This window comes from Notamacropus eugenii, chromosome 3 (assembly GCF_028372415.1).
Source record: "Notamacropus eugenii isolate mMacEug1 chromosome 3, mMacEug1.pri_v2, whole genome shotgun sequence".
Taxonomy (NCBI): Eukaryota; Metazoa; Chordata; class Mammalia; order Diprotodontia; family Macropodidae; genus Notamacropus; species Notamacropus eugenii.
In genome coordinates, this window is record NC_092874.1 from 108819909 (window position 1) to 108829321 (window position 9413).

The window sequence follows — 9413 nt, forward strand, 5'->3', positions numbered from 1 at the left end:
CATTTGTTCAGTCCTACTCCCCAGTTTCCTCCTATGTAAAATGAGCTGGAGAAGGAAATGGCAAACCACTCTAGTCTCCTTGCCAAGACAATCCCAAATGGGGTCATGAAGAGTCAGACATGGCTGAAAACAACTAAACAATCATTCTCCATATTCCAAGTTGTTCCTTTGAATCTCTATATCTTTAGTTTCCTCCAAGAATCACACTGCATATACTTTTATACACACTCTTCCCTCCAGCAGCCTGTAAGGTTCTTGAGGGTAGAGAATGTTCCATTTTTATCTTTATTTCTTGGCCTTAGCAAAGTGGCCTACAACTAGTAGGTGCTTAAATGGTTGACATTTAATACTAGGGGTTATGCTTTGCCTGTACAAGATAGAAAGGATTTGAAACAAGGAGGAAGTAAGACATTTTGTCTCTCTTTAAGCATGGAGTGTTATGGTTATTTCGCGTAATTACTTTTGTTAAGTAAGAACATTTTTGATAGATTCAGCACTTTTGATAGACCCAATAATCAGAATAGAGCATAAACAGGATCTGTACATTTCCTTGAATCAATCAAAGTCATTGTGTGAGAGACTGGGTCATGCTCTAAGAAATTTTTGTAAAAGGAAGCTATTTGAGAACTAGGGCAGCTAGGTGATGAAGTAGATAGAGCGAATAGACTCATCTTCCTGAGTTCAAATCTGGCCTCAGATACTTACTAACTGTATGACCCTGGGCAAGTCACTTCACCCTGTTTGCCTCAATTTTCCTTACCTGTAAAATGAGTTGGAGAAGGAAATGGCAAGCCATTCTCGTGTCTCTGCCAAGAAGACCCCAAATGGGGTCATGAAGAGTTGGACACGACTGAAATGACTGAACAACAACAACACCTGAGAATGAGAGGGAGAGATTCTGAGGATTTAGATTAAAGAGGTTAGAGCAAGAATGGCACACTCCAGAGAAGCAAAGGGACAAGTGAGCTTTGGTAAAGAAGTGAAATATCAGGGGAGTCATCAGCTCTACAGGCATCTTTTACAAGAAGTCTCAGGCTGAGGGAAGTCCCAATAAAAGGTCACCTCTTTCCCCAACTTCCCCTGCCAGTGCCGGTCTATTCACAGCTACTATAATACAATCTGCTGTTTCATTTCCTAAACATTTCCAGTAAACTGAATTTTGCTCCAACCACAAAGAGGTCAGGGGATAACTAGATGTAGATATAAAGGTATAGTTAGGCAGAGAGCTCAATTTCTGCCTTAATATTTGGAATTTTCCTAATTGGCAGCTCAGAGTAATGGTGACTAGTTTCAAATGTTAGTCTAAAATAAAAACCCTAAAGCCAAAGAGAAGGGGTTTTAGGGGGCTTTCATAATATTCCCAAAGTTTAAACTGAACTAATTATTATAACAGGGTGATTATATTTCTTTTTTTAATTGAATATGGTTATTTAAATTTTGTTTTTAATTTAAATGTTCTATTAGAAATACAAGCAACAATGTAGCACCCTCTCTGCCATGAGGTGGTTTTGTTGTTTGGGTGTTTTTTAGTCGTGTCTGAGTCTTTGTGACTCCATTTGGGGTTTTCTTGACAAAGATACTAGAGTGGTTTGCCATTTCCTTCTCAAGCTCATTTTACACATAAGGAAACTGAGCCAAACGGAGTGAAGTGACTTGTCCAAGGTCACACAGATAGGAAGTGTCTGAGGCTGGATTTGAATTCAGGAAGATGAATTCAGGATTTGTGACTCCAGGCTTGATGCTCTATCTACTGCATCACCTAGTGCACTGACATGACATAGTATGCTTCATCACCGGTTCTCTGGAATCATGGATGGTCATTGTATTGATTGTGCTTCTCATAGCTGTCAAATTGTCTTTTCAATGCTGTTATTAACTGTATAAATATTCTGTTTCTTTTCAAAAAATATCAATAAAGCAAAAGCAATCAATGCAGCGATGACATCTAACAATTCTTGCAACCTTCTGCCCTCACAGTCCCCCTGCTACTATGCCAAAAAAAAGAAGGTATGTTTCATTATTTGTTCTCCTGCATCAGTAGTGGTTTTTCACTTACTCAGTGTTTGTCTTCTTTTTAGGATTCTTTTTATTCACATTGTAGTAATTTTATCTATCGTATTATTGGCTCTACTTATTTCACTTTCATTCAGTTCGTGCAAATCTTCCCACATTTCTATGAATACTTTATGGAATAACAGAGCAGTAACTGCCCCAGGGCTACTAGAATGCTCTCTCACACTAAGGAGCCCCAAATCTGGATTCACATGAACTGAGTTCAATCATGGGGAAGTCTTGTCTCTAAAGGGAAGCATCAGGCTCTTCTTTGCACTCTCTGGTATTTTATGCCTCCATTGAAAATTTGTATTTGACTCAAGTCTACCAACTTCCCAAAAAGAATTCTCAAGATACTCAAAGTGCAAGGTAATGATATTCTTAAAACAAAAAAGACTGAGAAGTGAACACTTGTAAAGACTTTTAAAATGACACAGTAATCCATAACTCATGATTTTGTCCTGGGAAGTTGGTACTTAAAATATCAAAACATGAAATATTCTATGAGACTGTTAAATGTCAATTTAAAATCTATTTTGTCTCTGCACTAATCAAATAATTTTCCCAAGGCCCGTGTCCTCTATCAACACAAAGTACAGCTTGGGTTTATTCTCCTAGGGGTAATCATGTTCTCTTGTGAGAAACATTCCAGTAGCTACAAGAAGTACCCCAAGCTATGTAACCAGCACTGACTGAGGGACACAGGAGCTCTTGACTTCTTGTGATTGCCAACAAGTTTGGAAATCATGAACCTATGCTCAGGGAAAGATAACAAAGCAAAGGAGGGGATCGGGATAGTCTCAACCTCATCTGGGTAACAAATAGGCTAACTGTGATATTTTCCATTCCCATTTCACTTATATTCATCACTTCTTATTGTACAAAAATTTTATATTCTATGACATTCATACAAAGTACCATAATTTATTTGATCACTATTTTGAGGGCTTCCTAGCTTTGAAATTATATATAATCCTGCTATGAAAAACCATTAAACAGATAGGAGGGTTTTTTTTTAACACACTGTCAGAATATATTATAATGGACTTTTTATATAAAGAGAAGGATGTCTGGGAATGGCAGTAGGTTACATCTTCCTCAATAGCACAAGGTACAGTAGAATTCCCTTTCTCAGCAGTATGGATGCGTCTCTTCTCCCCTCTACTGATATTTGCTTTAGCTCCCAGTAGCCACTACAAACCACAGTTTCCAAAACAGGTGACTTCACTTGGCAGAAAAATCAAACATTCCTATCCTCTTACCCTGCAGGCAAGAGGTTTCTTCTTTGCACTGGAAAGAAGGCCTGCCAGGGAGAGTGACCTAGGATGTACTCTTCCCAATGCTCTAATAGGTGGTAATAATTAATAATAAAAATCACTGTTAGCTGTACTCTCTTGGCTATGCTATAATGAATGACATTGCTAATTTTGTGTTGTTTGCATAACAGTTCATGCACCTTGGAAATAGGCCTATTCACCACATGTCTAATCCAGTGCAGTCATAGGTAAGGATATCTGGGCTACCAGAAAAAATTTGGCTTTGGAAACAGGAATGTAAAGTTCGCTCACTGACTGGGAGTTTTCTCCTCATTTTCCTGAATGATCTGAATGTTAGTTTCAGACAGTGATGGAGTGAATTTCAAGTCATAGGACTTCTGTTATTTTTGTAGGATGTGGGTAGGAAATATGACTCAGTATTTTTCCAGGAGATGTGAAAATTAAATTGCCTATTTTGGCTTAGTTCATGCTGAGATCTGGAACACTCTTCTTGATTTTCAAATTGGGGTTTTTGTTTAGCCTTTCAAATATTTCAGATCCTTGATGTGTGAAGGTTCAAAGGAAAATGTTAAGAAATAGCTTTGTTTACATTTAGAAGATGCTTGGGATATTTTGGCTTATTTCTTATTTGTTTTCCAAATAGCGACACTATTTTAGCATTATTTTTCTATTAAGGTTTGCCAAACTCAGTATCTGTTTCTCCGTTCATTCTCATTGAATTTTCTGAAGTATATGACACTGTTGGCCCCTTCTTATATTTTGGGGTTTTTCCCTTGGCTTCTAAGAGGCTCCAACGCACTCGATCTTTACCCACCTCTCTGATTGCTTTTTGCTTATTTCCTTAGCGAGTTCTTTCTCTTCCTACCCTCTAACAATGGGAATGTTCCAAAGCTAGTTTCTCGGATGTTTATTGTCTCTCTACACTTGTTCTTTTAAAGAGAGACCATCCATTCTAATGGTTCCAGCCATGCTGATATCAACCACATTGAAAATCTCTAATTTGTCCTCTTAACCTGAAATTCAGGACCACATCTCCAACTATCTACTGGTAATTAACACTTACTAGCTGTGTGATTTTGGACAAACCAGTAAACTTCTTCAGTTTTCTCATGACTAAAATAAATAATTTGGACTAGAAAATCTTGAAGTTCCCTTCTAGCTCTGATACGCAGTAGGTTTACAGATAAGGTTGTTGTGGCAGAGGCCCTAAGCAGGGCAGGGAGATCAGGGCCTTGTCCAGGAAACCAAAATTTAGAAGTTGACTGTATGTGTATTCTTCCTATCTGACAGGAAGAACCAACAGGTTCGTTGAATAACTGGCACCTGATAAGCTTCTTCTCTTTAGGAATCCTCCAGCCCACATCCGGCTTCCTAATAGTCCTCTGTCCTATGTAATGGCCTCTTGTATCTTTCACGTAATTATTCCTTTTTTGCACAGGCCCCCAGGATGCTATATCTCATGATTCCATTGCTTTTTCATCTCTCTCCTAAGGTCTACCATATCCTGGAGTCGAGAGAGATAACTCCTGCCCCACTGTCCTCTCCTACTATGTTCATTCTGATCCCAGGGGTTCAGGGTCATCAATTAGGATGTGAGAACATGGGTTAGACCCTTCAGGGGATGGGCTGTGCCCTTCCTATTATAACTGCCCCAGGATGGGGTAGCTATCTACAGTGTACCTTAATGTCATCATGCTACTGGATCTAGGGCTGTGCCATAACGTTCACAAGGGACACTTAGAGTTAGTGATAACATTACCTACCCAACTCACCTTGAAACAGAGACTATAACATGAATATAAATTAAGTGAAATCCATCCATGGCAAAATGAAGATGAAGGTTAGTATACTCTGGTTGAGATACTTTGAGTATCTGAGTACTTTCAGTATCTGGGGTACATTCTGTCTTAGTCAAGTCCATTTCTGCTTTCTGACTCTGGTGGTGACCTCCCCAGTAGTAGCCTCAATATGTTAACATATTTTTTTCTCTCCTCCACGGGGTTGTGGATCCCAAGGTCTATCTCAGATCTCCCCCGCAAGTTTGTTCTTGGCATCAGATTGCTAGCCATGGCCCTGCTTGTGAGGACCGAATGAGATCATCTATTCCAGATGAAAGCACTTGGTAAACTGTGAGGTACTATACAAATGGAAGGGGGGAATGCCCATGGAGGCTTCATTTTTTGTGCCCTTCTACCACCAGTGTCTTGGTGCCTCCTGGAGACTAATTAAAGCCTTGAGAACATTCGCATGGCAGGACTTCATGGGAATCCAAAGATCCAACAAAGATGGGTGATTATGTTTACTCAGCCTCAGAAAAAAAGGCAGTGAGAAGCTCAGAGAGTGTGGGGTGACATGTTGCCTGCTGCTGAGGAGCAAGATAGGCAAAAGAAAGTGATGCACCCTAACCCAAACAGGAGACCCTTCATGGAAAGGAGGAAAGCAGTGCCTTACAACTCCATGAGGAACTCTTTCAGGTCACCATGTTGGAACTACAAGGCAAATTGTCTCACAATAGCTATCTTGGATCCCTTTTGGGGGCCACCTAAACAGGGCTGTGAAGCTATGAAAAAGACAGATTAAGGACCCTGATGACTGATCTTCAGGTCTGGTGACCTTGGTAATCTCTATAGAACTAATTCTAAAACCAGAGTAACAACAGCCCACAGATATATGGGAAAGAAGTGGAATACAGCAAAGAAACCTGATGCAAGCAGTAGGTCTGGAGATGGTATGCAGTGGTGTTTTCCAGTTGGCACAGTAGCTATGGAGTTAGAGCTTTGGCACAGAATGATGTCTGTGCAGGTGGATCTAGTTATGGTCAACAATGGTCAGCAGACCCGAGGCATGTAACACTTAAGAGGTTGAGCTGGGTCTGATTGACAATGGTAGAGGTAGGACATTGCCTAGTAACAGCTGAGGTCTCAAAAAGTTTCCTGGAGAGCTGTTCTAGTAGCACCTTATGGCAGCCCTTCCTCTGGTGTTTTTGGAAAATGAGTTTTCTTTCTCTGTCCTGGGGCCTTGGTTTTTCTTTTCCCCCACTGAACTGGGAGTGGAGAGGCAAGGAGGAAGGAGAAGTATTTTTCACTGATATATGAGGAATTAGAAAGGATTATGTTACATGGATTTTCTTCTTAGTTTTACTTTGTTAAAATAATTTAATTAAATATTTAGATGATTGCTTGATCCGCACTGGAATATTGTTCTCTTCCCCTATACTGAAACTGAGACTGGGACTTTGTTTTACAAATGTAAAGTACTAGTTATTCACATGTAAGATGTCCTTTTAACTTTAAATAAGACATAAGAAGGATTCCAAGAAAGCTCAAAACAGAGATCTTTTATTGGTTTACATGAACTGAAAATCTAGGATGATATTCCAAGAGGCTTTGTTATCAGCTGACCAAAAGTGAAACATTATTTGATTTGCTCATTTTTTATTTATCTGAATTTTTTCTAGGTAACAATATATAAGTCTGGGTGGCAATACATATTTGCTCTTGCCAGCAAGATTATTTAGGTACATGTTTAACCTGCCTCCAACATCTCTTATTTTATCTTTTTTTCTTGTTCATCAACTCTCCCAAGCCTATTGGGTTTATCCTCTTTTTCTCTAGTATTAGAGAATTCTCTCCTTTTTCTCTAGTATTAGTCCTTTCCAATATCTTTAAAATTACTCTCCACTTTAAACTCTGGTCCAGTCCTTGCTTTTATTTGTTTATTTGGCTTTTGCTCTTCTCTATCTATGTCCTTTCCAATGCCCTTACATACAAAAAAATTTTATGGGGATACTTCTACTGTTATAATGACAATATCTCATAGGCTAGCCAGTTTGGCATAACTATTTAAAGTTTTTCTAGGTCCAAATCTCTTCTAATTATATTGTTTATAACGGTTATTCAATTAATAACAACAAAAATTGGGTTTTTATCCCTCTGTTATTTGAACTGGGCATGAACCTCAAAGAAAATCAATTTAATTCAATTCAACAAGAATTTATTAAATCCCTAATATAAACTAGCTTAGGTACTTCCAAGGTTTAGGCTTATAGGATCATATATTTACAGCTGGAAGGAATTTCAGAATTCATCTTGTCTAATCCCCTCATTTTATAGATGAGAAAACTAAGGCCAAAAGAGGTTAAGTGACTTGCTTAAAGTCAGAGAGATGTTAAGTGGAAGAGACAGAACTTTAACACAGGTCCTATGACTTCAAATCCAGAACTCTTTCTAAAAGAAATCAAAGACATAGAAAATTTGGAGAACCAAGCAGATAAATAATCTTCCTGAGAATAAAAGACAAATAGACAGAAAGCAGCTAGACAATAAAAGGTAGTAATATCATTAAGTGTCAAAATGAATGGCTGAAAAGAGGTGCTATAGTTATTTAAAGAGGAAAAAGACCACAAAATCTGAACTTCCTAAAGAAATAAATCAGGGTTTGAGATTATTTACATTCTTCCACAGTTCTTATTTATACAGATTCATGAGTGACTAGCACAGTGCTTGGCACCCAGTATAGGTCCTTATATGTAGTAGACAATAAATGTTCAATGAAGTTGAGTCCTTGAAATATTGGGCTTTCAGAATTTGCAAGTGTTTCCTTAATGACTGTTAAGAGCTACTTCTCTTTGAAATCAATCATAAATAAATAGAGATGAGGATGCTAGTCAATGGGAAATATAATTTATAAAGGACCTTTCAGGAACTCATCTATAGCAATATTGTTGTTCTTTTTTCCTCGTGGTACTTTTATGGCTCTCCCTTATGTAGCCCCCATTAATAAATCTCAACCTCATTTATTATAATGTCTGATTGATAATGTTCAATAACAAGTTAATTTCCAACATTATTTCCAGCACTTAGAAGAATGCTTCACACATTGTAAATGCTTTAAAAATGGTCATTGAAGTGATTGTTTTGATTAGATGATTAGCATTATGTAAAGCAGAACATCAAATATGAATGAAAATGGACATAACTCCAAATACCCACTTGAAATAGATTTTTCCTTCTAAACATGTTGATTGTATTTTTCCTATTTGATTTGGTAAATCAAACTATTCACACTTTAAGGGGAAAGGAGAGAGAATAATCAAGCCACTCATTCTTTAAGATTCTATCATTTAGGCTCCATTTAAATCTGAATCCTTTCTTTAAATTTCCCTTATTAAGATCAATACATAATTTGTTAAGTTTGTTAAAAAATTCTACCTTTATGCCTTATACCCTAGTAGACGGTTAATTTTTATAAAGTTTCCATGTAAAACTGAAAATATATATACTTCCCATTCAGCAATCATTAAAGATCTAACATAACTAATTTTTCAAAAATTACATTGAATTTCATGATTTCCTTCTTGTTCATATTTTTATTAGATTTATCTATGTATGAAAGGGGTATACTAAAGTCCCTGTAACTAGGGAGAACAACTTGATTCCAGGCTTAACTCCAGCGTTATCCACTGTACTACCTAGCTACAGAGATTTTAGTGTGGGATATGAAGTTTGGGCTACAGTAAATCTTAAAGATGATCTCCAAGTCATGGAGAGACTGCACTTTTCATCAGTAGAAACACCTCACATAAATCAGTTCCTTGAAGGACTGAAGAATATTATTTTACTATGCAGTTCATAAGGCTATTGTGAGGAAAGCACTTTGGAAATAAACCTTCAAGCACTAAAGGAAAGTGACTTCGTATTCTCACTTAAAATATTTATAATTCCAACCTTAGTTAATCAGGTCATGATTTACCCTCTGGGGACAGAAATAAAGAAATGAGAACTGGGCCATCCTAGACAAAATTATCACTCAAACAGACAAACAAGCCCCCCTCCTCCAATAAATACTGATTTAGTGCCTTTTATGTGCCAAATAGTTGATGATCTCTAAGTTTCCTTATAGCTCTAAACCTATGATGTCTGTCAACTTGTAAAGTCTTGCTTAAAGTCAGAGGGATGTTAAGTGGATGTTTGGGATAGATAACCTTATGAAATGCAAAATGGATGATTCTGATTACATTAAATTGAAAGATTTTTGCACAAAGTCTATGCAGCCAAGGTTAGAAGGGAAGCAGAAAGCTGGGAA